General features: G+C 46.9%; 1 protein-coding gene across 2 annotated transcripts in view; it reads right to left on the bottom strand.

The window, feature by feature from the left end:
* The window catches only part of LOC144112865 (uncharacterized), a 565,400-nt gene extending 555,720 nt beyond the window's left edge, over positions 1 to 9,680 (bottom strand). For both annotated transcript variants that reach the window (XM_077645681.1, XM_077645682.1), the window contains exon 1: positions 9,452 to 9,680. The gene's annotated coding sequence lies outside the window, so the exon portion shown is untranslated. The remainder of the gene's footprint in view (positions 1 to 9,451) is intronic.
* Between the last annotated feature and the right edge of the window lie 3,145 nt (positions 9,681 to 12,825).

The following is a 12,825-nucleotide window of genomic DNA, read 5'->3' as shown; positions in this document are numbered from 1 at the left end:
CACAAATGGCACAACAGTCGCAGAGCGCAAACACGTGCGCGTATTAAATTGATGCAAGCTTTCGAAGTACCTGGCTGTCTTTCTAGCTGTCCACCGCAATGTTCCTGCTGCAGGCATTGGACTATTGGCGGGAAATTCTTTCGGGTGCGGCAGCCCCGGCACGCTACACAAAGTTCAGAACAACCTGAGATCACTATGAAACCATTAAGGAATCTAAGAAAGCCACTATGAACATCACTGTGACGACATTAGAGAATCTCTCCGTACCCTCTCTGTGACTCTTACCCCTCCCTAGATACGCGTACTTCCGGGGAATCCACCTCATTGAACTGCTCCTTCTTGCCCGTTCTATATTATACCGTCTGCAACCCTCCCCTATATTCCCTGATAGCCCCGAATCCAGCATCCCCTTCCCTCTTGTATGGTTTCCATTCCGTCTCCACATTATTCGTACACTCCTCTGACCAGTTGACGGCACATCTTCTTGACGCCTAGTGTGGGGTTTGGTTACAGCTTATTCACTCTCTCTTTATTCCTTTATCTCTGTTGGCCATGGCTTCAATGAGCAACCTCCCGCGGGAACTTGGCATGCCGTGACTCGTCTCAAATGGTTAAGGGACTCGACGGCGCTTGCTGCGTTAAATACTCACCTGACGTTTGAATCCTACTTAAAGGTGGGCGCTCATTAAAGCACAGGCGCATGTTCGGCATTTTGTGAAATTCGTCGGGCGTCGCAGCCGCGTTATCGTGCTTTCTCAGAGGCTTGCTTTCGCCCGGTCACCAATCAACGCGTCTTAAACAGCATAAAATGCCCCGTTTCTAGAGCAAAAGCTCCGTTACAGGCCTTGAGCGAAGACTTTACTCAGTCACCGCCAGACAAGGATCGGGAGCGTTTCTAATGGCACGTGAAACGTCCGCTCACTTAAATGAGTCCAATCGTCGCAAGAACGACAGACAGAAGGGAACAACACTTCTTTTCGCGCGGCCGCACACGATTCTCCGCTCCTCAAGACATCCGTCCGGGGCTCCGTTAGTTTCGTCGCCCGTATACGCTTCCCTCGCTTGCATTAATCAAAAGTCTGCGGCCTGATCCCCTGCCGCGCCTATTCTTTTTTATCTCTGCTTTCCTTTCCGCTTTTATGGCGACGCAGGGGGTTCGTCTTTGTATTGCCTCCGCCCACATGGCAAGCATCAATTGTTGCCCGCGCCGTTCCGTCGTAGCTTCTGCGAGCGCTAATTACTCCGGCCGGCTTTTCTTCGCCGAGATCTTTTCAGAGCGCCGTCTCTTCTCGGCGAGTCGGTACAGGAGCGAAACCCCGCCTCCTCGCTCGTCTTCTGTGCGCCTCCGTCACCGATCCCCGCAAAGACGCCGGCGGCGGGCGTCTTCGTGTAGCCACCGTTTCCACTAGCAACAAGCGCAGTCGGCGACGCGCCGATCTACCCACTTCCTTTCCCCGCGCAACCGCACCGCCCCATGCGGCCATTTTTTGGTCCAGAATTAACACTAAAAATCTAGCGCCAAAACGTATGCTTGATGGGGCTTTTATTTCGTATGCACTGGTTACGAAAAGCAGCCTTGATCCTTTGTGCTGGCGCCTCGTTATAACTATACGAACCTTAGCGGGCTATTAAAGCTTCTGCTTAACCCTTTACTGCCCAGTGTAGAGAATTCGCGACATACGGCTTGCACGCCGTGTGCCCATTACTAGATGTAGCTTGGGCACTAAGTGTGACGCAGACATGTTCTCAGTAACCAAAATTTTACGATCAAAATGCTTGGCGTCACTGGGAGCAAGCTGCGAAAAGTGTGCTGTCTTCCCTTTTTGGTCTCGTCCCATTTAAGCTATTTTCCACGATTGTGAGGGGAAAAAGTGCGAGCGAGTATACGACTTCCAGCCAGTGTCCAACAATTCCTCGTCTCTCGTTTTCTCGTCTCGTTTTCGCAAGTTTCTCAGAAAAAAAAATGACAGGAAGAGATTTGTCGGATTAAACAATGTTTACTTTGTTCTTTCGAATTGGTTTGAGGCTCTCGTTTTGATCTTTAAACCGAGTCGCTCTAGCTGCACAAAATGAACCAAGTGCTAATTGCTGCTAATAGGCGGCATAACCATTTGTCAAACTTTAGCGACACTAAGAAAATTGTGATATTGGCTTCTGAATTTGGTCACATCAGCGAGCCTAATATGGAGCTAGTAATTTTATTCATTTATTCCTTCGTAATCTGAGCCTTAAAGGCTCAAATTAAAGACGTGGAGCTGGTAACTTCTAGCTCTTATTTTTTGCGTCCACTTCAAAACTCCGAGCAGCATGAGCAGGAGTTTTGGTCCGCCTGATTATTCTGTCACCATTGAAGCCTCCTTCTAACGCCTTTTCACAAGCACTACGTTCTGAGCGGCGGTATGATCGCATGGGTACACGTTCGCCCAACTCTAGTGCACATATAGTATGTAAATAACTAAAGTGAATGCCATGCTATATGTTGTATAAATTCAATCTTTACGGAAATTCAGCGCACTAGAACAGAATCGATACTGTACCATTAGGCATTCTGCGAACTACTTTGTTCAGAGCAGCACGAGCACCAATTAAGCACGTTGCCAAGGAAATTACCTCGACACAAAGCATATGGACGATAAACAGAAGGAATCGAACATACAGTCATGAACAAGAAGATATATTTTCGTTTTTTTCGTACAAATTCGGAATACCACCAATATAAAACACCTATCTGCTGTTTCTGAGCATAATTTGATGCAGTAATGCCCCCTTTTTCCTTCAGGAGTTGTCGGCAGCGTAACTATTCGCCCCAGTTCGCTTTTTTTTGTTTTTGTCCTTTCATGGGCGCTTCCCGTGCACTGCGTTCATTTTCTGTCTGGTCTGAATTATTAACTTGCTGTCGTTTTCAAGTGACGTATTCAGCGCTTACGTGTATTACTGCATAAATTTATAAGCAGTGAGTGGATTATGAGGCTAACACAACGTTATCAAGACTGCTCAAATGGCAATTATCCGCAGCCACAACTATGGGATGATACACCACCAGCTTCCACTGGATTCTAGAATAGCGAAGCCCACACCTTCACAAGTTCTGAAGAGATATAGATTGGTTTTTCTATCTTCTCAGAAGACACGCCAGAACGACCAACCAAGTTGTCCAGAAAGACGTTGTTGGTGCAAGCCTAAAAAGCTCTACACTGTATGTTACTGACATTTCCGAAAATTTGGCCCTGTTATCAGGCTCCACAGTGGCTGCATGGACTGTGAGACGTCATGTGCAATATGCGGATCTAAACGACAGGAGCCAAGCTCATTATGCGATCATAAGTGAAAAGAACTGAGTTTTAAGAATGAATGTAGGTAAATGAACATATGGTATGGATAGGTGAAGCATAAAAAGGGTAATTTAATTAAACTAATCGAAGTTCTTGACATGCGGAAATGATGGGATGGGATGGGACACAATTTTTATGGACCTTGTCATCATCTTCCGAATTTAAACCACACAGGCGGGAACGCAAACGGCATGCGGCTGATTCTCCGCTCGTAAAGTTTGTCTCCTTGATTGAATTCAAAGCGCCATGAGCCAGGAGGTCTATCGGGGCATTCTTGGAAATGTTGCGCTTCCATGGGCACGGAAATAATCGGTGATTTGGATATGTGTTTCAATATAATTACGACCCGGAGCACTCTTTTACGCTTGTGAAAAATTGGCTGATGAGGACGGTGGGCCTTATGAAGTGTCCAAGTCGGTCTGCTGAGATTAATTTCATGTGAGAATGCTTGAATGCGCATGGCACGTCGTCCAAGGGACAAAAAGCCATCACCGCCGAGCAGAAAGTCGACCAGCGGTTCAAAGAGTGCGGAAACACGGACTAGACTTTCACTGTCAGAATCCCAGGCTCTATGTTTCGGCAGTGTCAAGCAGTGATCGACGAAAAAAGCTTACGTGCGAAGTACTGACGGCATTAGCTTATTGTGACAATGCATTCTTAAAATTGCCGCTTCATTTTGTAATAAAAGACATATAATCGCTAATACCTTCACGCAGCGCAGAAACCAGTTCTCTAATAAATTTGCTGTGGGAACAAACTGTCGCTTAATATGATGATGAACATTGGTTGATGTTTTGTAAAAAATGGGACACTGTCTTCCCACCAACATTGGGAGCAAAAAAAATTATAAAAACTGAAATATAATATCTTTTTGTTCAATGTTGAGAATTCACTGTTCACTGCTGACACTCGGTAACTTTCATGCGTCTGCAAAGTGAAAATAATGGGGCTCAAAATTTCGTGTAAAGTCCGAAACTCGACTGCCCCAACATGTCATCTAAAGCGCACTAAAGCGCACATTTCAGCTCATTTAATTTTCTTACCCTAAAATTCGAAACGAGCATTACATGCGGAGAAGGCATCATCAAAATATGGTAAAAGCACCAACGTAGTGTCGGCACAAGTAAAATATACTAATTATTTAAAAACAAACAAAAAGAGTACAAGGATTACATCTTTATTTTCACCAACACGAAAAAAATATAGTAAGCGCGGTGCACACAAGAAACACTGTGTTCACATGTAGCAGCGCAACACACACAAAAAAATCTATTTTATTATTTGGTCACTTAAGTAAAGGCTACGGCATCTTTTTTTTCACTGACATGAGGCATTTAGTGCAGAGCTCCAACATATCAGCCATCAAGGCACAAAGCGCTAATGTCGCACAATAGCACTGCATTCCGCCAAGGAAACGACACTGAATAAAAGGACAAGAAATTACACACTGGAAATCGAGCCAATTATGATTTTCCGTTGCAGCTAGGGCAGGCTCTTAAGACGACACCCAGCTTCCACAGTCACAGAGGGTTTCAAGTACAAGACGTATCACCAATTTGCTTGGCTTTGCGGCACTACTCAGAGACATCAAACTAAACGATTATGGCTTTCACGTGCAGCCATCTTGTACGGTTGACAGGCCTATTCTTCATGAGGGAAGGCACGATATTGATGGTGAGGCGTTAGGTGGACATCCGAGTAACATTAACGGACCCGTTACCAAGAAATCTGGAGAGCGGCCTAGTTCTCTCATTTTTCCACCACGTGGCGCATGACAAGAAACTGTCGGCTGTATTGATGTCTGAGAGAAAAATAATGCACGGCGATACAAAGGTTCGATATAAGAACCTCCTTTTCTGCGCGGCGTAGCATAAGACCGCTCAAATACGGCGCGACGTATGCGAGTGTGTGGACACATTGACTTATCGCCCTACAACGTGAAATGGGCGTTGTGAAAAATGTCAGTTTTAGATGATTCCCTGTTGCGACAAACCCAGTCCTTAGTGTATTTGAAGCCGTTGAAAAGAAAACGATTGGAGCCCTGGATACTTCAAAACTCGTGCGTTTGTCACCTAATAGAGGTCTAAATATTGGTCGTTTTTGTAGACGGCCATTGTTTAAAGTGTGAGTGGTTTTGATAGGTAATGTATCGAGACACCGGCTCATTCTCTGTACGAATAGTTATATGCGCAATATTCCCCATTGAAGCGAAACGGACCGCTAGGCTTAACAGCACTAACTAGGAGCTTATTGTAAATTGTAAGGTACTTTTTGCCCAAAAAAAGCCGCAAACCAAACTGCCTCCTGTCTCCCCTGAGGAAGGAGCCGAGCCGGCTTTGGTTGGAAAACATGTTTCACAATTTAATATTCACAACCAGACGGACAATTAATTCTGTCGATTTTTCTTTTTTATCTAGGAGCTGTCCCAAGTTCCTAATCACGCGTGCAGTAGGAGCACTAGCACAAGCTGTAAACAAAGCATTTACGAAAATTAGGCGTCCCATGTTAACGTTTTCCACCACTGCTTGTATTCAAGACCTCGTCTTAGACTGCACGCAACTCTGCTATTTCTTTATTTCTTTTTTTTTCATCAATAGATCTGTGTTCGTAAGGAAGATGTAAACATGTCCCTATTACATTTGAAGGCCTTGGATTTGTCTCAAGCGTGCGTCAAAACAAACCTCGTAAATAAACAGCAGCCAACGTAACAGTGCGCACCATTCGATCATCTCATGGTAACACCAAGAGTCAAAAGTTTTGCTGTCAGACAAAAAAAAAAAGGCAAATCTGTGACAGGTACAAGCAAATATTCTTTATCGCAAGGATAACCACAAAGGAGCACGATGATACCGTACAATGCTCTGATCGGTCTGCAACTCCCACTTCCCTTAAAGTAGCAGGAAGCAAGCGCTATAATAAAGTGTTTCCACAACTGAAAAAAAAAAAAGTTGTGCGTGGGTCTGTGATGCTCAGTTTGGTTCAACGCCTTTTTTTTTTACACCCACCTGTGCGGTAGACCCATTTCCAAATACTTCTGATCACTGTAGGCGAAGTCATCATGTTTCTTACACGCAACCCCAAAGTGCTGTCAGGGTTACGCAAGTGTACAGTACTCACGGATTGAAATAGGACATTCGAAGCGCAAGCCTTGCAGTGCCACGCAGGCATGTGGTAAACCACAGGCCGGCTCGTTGGCGACTGGAAGGAACAATTCTGCTTTCTAGATGTTCTCCCCCTCGCGCCATACCACAATGCACCACCTTGGTTCCATGAGCATCTACGGGCGGCGCTCCATGAAGCGGCGGCCACGCGCTCCGAATGTCCTATTTCAATCCGTGAGTACTGTACATATCTTTTAGTGTTGTAGTCGTCTCATTTTGTCTTCAATACCTTTGTTCTTTTCTTTTTCGCTGCGGACGAGACAATCAGGAGGCTTCCCTCTGCCCGTAGACCTTTTATGTCTTGATTATTAATGCAGGGCACAAAATGAACGAATTACATGTACGGGAGAATGTGTACCGAATTAATGCCTTAGATTTGTTCTCACTCATCCGTCAATCTCCTTGTCATAGGGGATATGGCCCAGCACGGAAAGTCGAGCGGCAGCCTGCCACAAAAGATTAATCCTCAGGGAGCAGCATAAATTAATTTCGCTGAACTTTAACGTGCAAAAGAGAAGTCAGGAACGAAAGCCTTATGTGCCCAAACGCTGATTCGAGCGTCACCTTTAAAGCAGCGCTGTCACCTCCATTTAGACAGAGCACTTTCATATTGAGAAGGGCTGAGCATTGAATCGATAATAAGCTTCAAATCAGCTGGCTGATTCTTCAATCGTGAATATTTGTTTTTCTAGCGTTGAATCGGTTCAAGTCACACACCAGCCCACGACAGCTGAGCTTGTCCTCTTAAAATTCTGCACACACTTGTGGGACAAGGAATCGGTCTTCAATTGCAGCTATCTTCCGCCCATAAGAGCAGGTCTTTAAAAAATATAATGATGAAAACGCGTGCCTACGCTGTTCGAGAAGGGAGACAAGAGGGCGGCTGCTTTGTCAAAGCACCGTCATAGAGGTCGTCTTTTCGCTGACTTGAAACCATGCGCCAAAAGTGACAGCTCAATAGACAGAAAAATGCTTATTTTTATTTTTATTCGTTATGCATACAGGTCAGCAAGACCGATTATTGACATAAATGCTGGCGAATAATCGGGTTAAATATTTTCGTTCCTGATATTAAGGGAAATTTTTTTACAGTGGTCATTGCCACAAGCTCTTACTTTCAAACTGACTCAAATCTGTTCGCAATGCCGCAGATGACAGATAAAAAAGGCAATCGTACTGTACGCCTCCATAACGCGTAAGAGACGCTGACTCATGAGCGCTGCCGAAAAGTATGTGCTGAACTGTGTCTGCCCCAAATCCAGCGCGTTTTGCAACGTCGTCTGGCTTCTTTTTCTGTCGCTGCGGAGCGAACAGGCAACGACCTCTTGCAAGAAATGGCACAGCTGAGGGCACAGTTCCTTTCGCATAACTCAGCTAGCGTGACAAAGTATGCATAAACACGGGCAGACTTGAGAGCTTCTAAAAATCCGACTGCCATATTATACGCCTGAAGTATGCTGCAGTTGCAGCTGGCCCTCGTTGGAGCGTCTTAACATACAGCTACCCTCACTCGATTTAGCATGTACGGAACTAACTTACTGCGCCTGACACGGATGTGCATGAAGCTCTGAACACTCCTGCGCGGCAGATATCAATTTTGAATAAGCCCGACGCTGAGTGGGGATGGAGGCGATACATCTTTGGAATAAGCGCGGCGCTGCCGCCAGTTGAAAATTTTAAGCTTCAAAGGCTGGCGAAGCAAAGAGATGCTCAGCTTGTCAGATTTAATAATGACCACACGTGTACGCCGTCGCCTCGCTCTTCGTTGAGAACTGTTAGAGGGAAGACGTTAGTCGGCCTACGCTACCACTTCCTCATATTTATTAGCAAGAGATTTAGGGAATTCCAGAGGACATTTATAAAGGCGATAGTGATATGATCTAGAAAACTCTGTGCACAGAGTCGTGGCTCTAACAGACAGCTGTCTTCGATTTGTTAAAGAGAAACTAATGAAGACAAATTGCGCTTCGGCTTGTTCCTTGCCTGGCTCTTCCCACGCGTCAGTCGTTGCTCCTTCTATCTGCAGGTGCCAGCATTATACAGGAGATTTTGTTACTTACCGCAGGAGTCCATCTTTTATTGACGCTCACTGCAGCGCAGCGGCAGTATGACCACTGATTCACCAACCAAGGGACTCAATGAATGGTTCTTTCGGAAGACTGCGTGTGAACACGGAACGGATACGCTGGATTTAAAATACCAGCGTTTTTTTCTCCCTAATTCTTCCTTCATATCTCCCGCTGCTTAGTGAGCAGAATGCCACCTCGAACACGAACGTAACAACATTACAGTAATCAACTTTTTGAAAGTTTCTGCTGACATTTACAAGGACTTTTTTCAGTTGATCTCCCCTTGCCTATGTACGACCCGTGATTTGATGCCACGCGAGACTGACCGCTGGTGCCGTCTGCTCGAAATACTAAGTGAGCTGGGGGCGGGCGAAAAGTCAGCCCAGTGAGCGGCGAAATGTAGCCCGCTTAGAAAGTGGGTGGCCAAACACTTCTGGTGCGAGGAAAGTTAGCAGACTAGTGAAGAAGAAAGCGGGTCGATCAGAAAAGCGGACAGCCAACAAAGGACAACGTCCCAGCAGCGCTGTTACGAAACTGCCCCTTTCCTGGCCTCGACCCGCGTCATTAATTTCAAACGTCCAATAGGCAGTTACTTTTCCGTAGGTAAGCGGGGCTTAGCCGTAATGCAATAATAATAATGTAAGTCAGGAAAGACTTCGAGCAGAGCGGCCCCAGCTTTTTGGGCCCGTCGTCTGGCGTTGTCAAGCTTCAGCCGGCGTGTCCCGCGCACGGTGGGCCTGTACCCGGACACGGCGGAGACGACACTCTCGGTGTTGGGCGCGAGAGAAAGAGGAGGGGCACCCGACTGGCGCTCTCGCGGCCCTGAGTCCGTGCAAAGCCGGCGGAGTCAGGGCCCGAGTGCGGGTCGCTTCGGTGCCGGCACACTCACCCGGCGTCGGTGGGCCTGGGCGAGCCCTGCGCTGTCCGGTGCGGGCGTCCGCTCTCAAGCCATCCATGGAGGAGCGGCTCCGGGGGCCGCTAGTCCATGGCCGCTGGTTCCTCTCCCAGTGGCCGCCGGTGCGCGTCTTCCTCCCGCGAGGAAAGGTGCCGTCGAAGAAAGCGTTCGGGAACCCGCCGCGTGCGCGAGCGCGCGCAGAGTTCAAAAATCCGCTCGAGCCGGCGCGGCGCTGGGCTCTGCGCGATTCGGGGTTCCGCGCCGGGCGCTATTCGGTGCTCGCGGAGCGCCCCCACCGGCGCCGAGACGCCCGCGGCCGCCGAGCGGAGGCGCCACGAGGTGGGGTCCGCCCACGCACCCCTCGAGCTGACCGCTGGCCGCGTGGCTTTCGCGCGCGAACATCACTCATCAGGCGCGGGGGAGGGGTGCAAACCCCGACACCAGGTTCCACGGTCTAGTGCATGGCACGGACTCAGGACGAGCGCACGCAGACACCAGGGGAAACTTCAAGTGGGTGTTCAAAGTTACGAGCGCGGAGCGTGATCTGAAATGAAAACTAAGTGCACGCACGCGCAGTGGCAGGAAGTTCGCCCACGTCTGATGCGACTCTAAGAAATTGGCCTCAAACTCGGCCACGAACTGTGTGAGTTCACTGTTCAGTGCTCGTTTCCTGCGGTGAATCCGTCCGGCGCGAACTGAAAGTGAAAGGGGTTGAACAGTGTGCCTAAGGGAGCTTAAATAACATTCAAATCTATCCAGTATCGTTGTTTCACGCTGACTGGAAGGTCGCTGGTATCCTGCAGGAATGATGAACACGAATCCAAGTGAACGACAGTCGGAGCCGCTGTTGTGAAATATGCGAGAATTTGTTACGAAAAATAAAAGGCCTGAAAAGAAAGAATGCTGCGGGTCTTTCAGAACGGTAAAAAAGCTGCACCTTGCAAGCAGTGGGAAGGTAAGTGCTGTGACACTGCAAGAGAGCAGCAAGCTACAACACTTTTAATGTTCATCCAGGCAACTTTTGTGCCATGCCCCCACGTTGTGTAATTCACACAATGCATCGCCATTTACCTAGACGGGCGGAGTAGAGAGCGCAGGCAGCAATGTCAGAAGAAGGCGCCCGCTTCGGGGCCCAGCTTTTAAGGCCGTAAGCTCTTACTACTTACGTTTGTCAAGGACACGTCTGTCTGCAATGAAGGCCAAATTGACCAAAACAGTAACCACGGGACCACACTATATCACACAGCAACAGTGGGAGCGTAGCATCTCAATTGGTACATTACTTTCGATCCGTTGTATAAACGGCTGTTACAAGGAAGACTTTAGGTCATTTTCAAAAATAGGATTTTTGAGGTCGAAATATGGCTTTTGAGGCATGGTATTGCCAAGGTTGGCGGACGCTAGAAATCCGGTGAATCATCTTACCTAGCAAGAGGGTAAACTAATTTCTAAAAATAATTTACTTTTTAACTATTAGAGTTAGGCGTCTAGTTGCAATTAGATATTTGTAGCCGGTTGTTAGTAACCGCCGTATCACTTTTTGAAATTTCGAAAACGCGGTCACCTTCGCCCCTGTGGCTCAGACAATATTTGGCTTGATCGTGCGAAAATACATGCGCTTTCGAAAGCATGCACGCAAAGCAACCCCTCCAGTGCACGTAACTTGTTAAAAAAGCCAAATTTTGGTCGAGCCAGAGCGGCGAGGGTAATCGCGTTTTCGAAATTCGAAAAACAGAAATGGCGGTCACTAACGGCCGGCTACAAAACCTTTAATTGCAATTAGACGCCAAACTTTATTAGTTAAATAGTTAATTATTGGAAATTAGTTAACCATCTTACTTGGTAAGATGATTCACCGGTTTCCTGGCGTCCTCCAACCATGGAAATAACATGCCTCAAAAGCCATATTTTTGCCTCAAAAATACGATTTTTCAAAAATTACTTCACTTCATTGTAACACCAGGTATATGCCAGTATAGCGGCCAATGAAGTGGTACCCCCCCCCCCCCCCCCCTCGGTACCATTATTTGCATAAAATTTGGGGGTCACCTGTTCGACGCAGAATGTTCGAAGTGGTGTCGAATAATTTGGCATGTTCCCGAGAATAAAATCACTAATTGAGATGAAGCCCAAAATATGTGTGGGATTCGCAACGAGGACCTTTCCTCCCCCAAACATTGCATTCCGAGTACCTTGAGAGAGCCATTACGGCCGAACCGTTGCTCGCAAGGGGTTTCCGGAAGGTGTCAAACGATTCGTCGTGTTGTGATGCACACGTTTATAAAATTTATTAACTGATTTAACGAGGAAATATGCCGGATATAGCGAAGGTGGCCGTAAATCGCAATGATAGTGCAAAACCAATGAGGTAGATGGCGCTGCCTGTGTCTGCCTGTCCCCTTTGTTGTTCATGTTGTACCTGCAAGGTTTGGAGGCCAAGCTAGAGGGGAGCGGACTAGGTTTCAACCTATCTTTTTTCAAGCAAGGGGAATTGATTAAAACAGACATTACCGGGACTAATATATGCGGACGATATAGTGATAATGGCTGACAACAAGGAAGACCTGCAGAAGTTGATAGACATATGCAGTACAGAGGGAGATAGATTAGGCTTCAAGTATAGTAAGGAAAAATCTGCAGTCATGACATTTAATGAAGAGGGCGGCGAGCATAGAATACAGGAGTTCGTGCTAAAAGTAGTGAATGAGTACAAGTATCTTGGGGTGTGGATAAATAACAGTGTTGACTATCTGACAGAGCATGAAAAATATGTAATGAATAAAGCTAGTAGGAATGCAGCTGTCATGAAAAATAGGGCACTGTGGAATTACAATAGGTATGAGGTGGTAAGAGGGATCTGGAAAGGGGTGATGGTCCCTAGCCTGACCTTCGGGAATGCGGTCCTGTGTATGAGGCCAGATGTTCAAGCAAGGCTGGAAATTAGGCAACGGGGAGTAGGGAGGTTAGCTTTGGGAGCACATGGCAATACACCAAATCAGGGGGTACAGGGTGATATGGGATGGGCGTCTTTCGAGAGCAGAGAGGCTAGCAGTAAGATAGCATTTGAGGAACGATTGAGAAGGATGGAGGAAAAGCGGTGGGCTAGGAAAGTTTTCAGATACCTGTATATAAAGAATGTTGACACGAAATGGAGAAAGCGAACTAGAAAATTGACAAGCAAATATCTGGACAGCAGTAAGGGGGCCAATCAGCAATTATCGGTTAAGAAAAAGGTTAAAGGAACAGAGAGAGCTTTGTGGAAAACAGGGATGCTGACGAAATCGGCACTAGAAACATACCGGACCTTTAAACAGGAAATTGTCAAAGAAAATATCTCTATGATAATTGTAGGGGAAGTTCTTTGTTCT

Source organism: Amblyomma americanum, chromosome 1, assembly GCF_052857255.1.
Source record: "Amblyomma americanum isolate KBUSLIRL-KWMA chromosome 1, ASM5285725v1, whole genome shotgun sequence".
Lineage (NCBI taxonomy): Eukaryota > Metazoa > Arthropoda > Arachnida > Ixodida > Ixodidae > Amblyomma > Amblyomma americanum.
The sequence above is the reverse complement of the archived record's forward strand: the minus strand, read 5'-3'. Positions and strand labels throughout refer to the sequence as shown.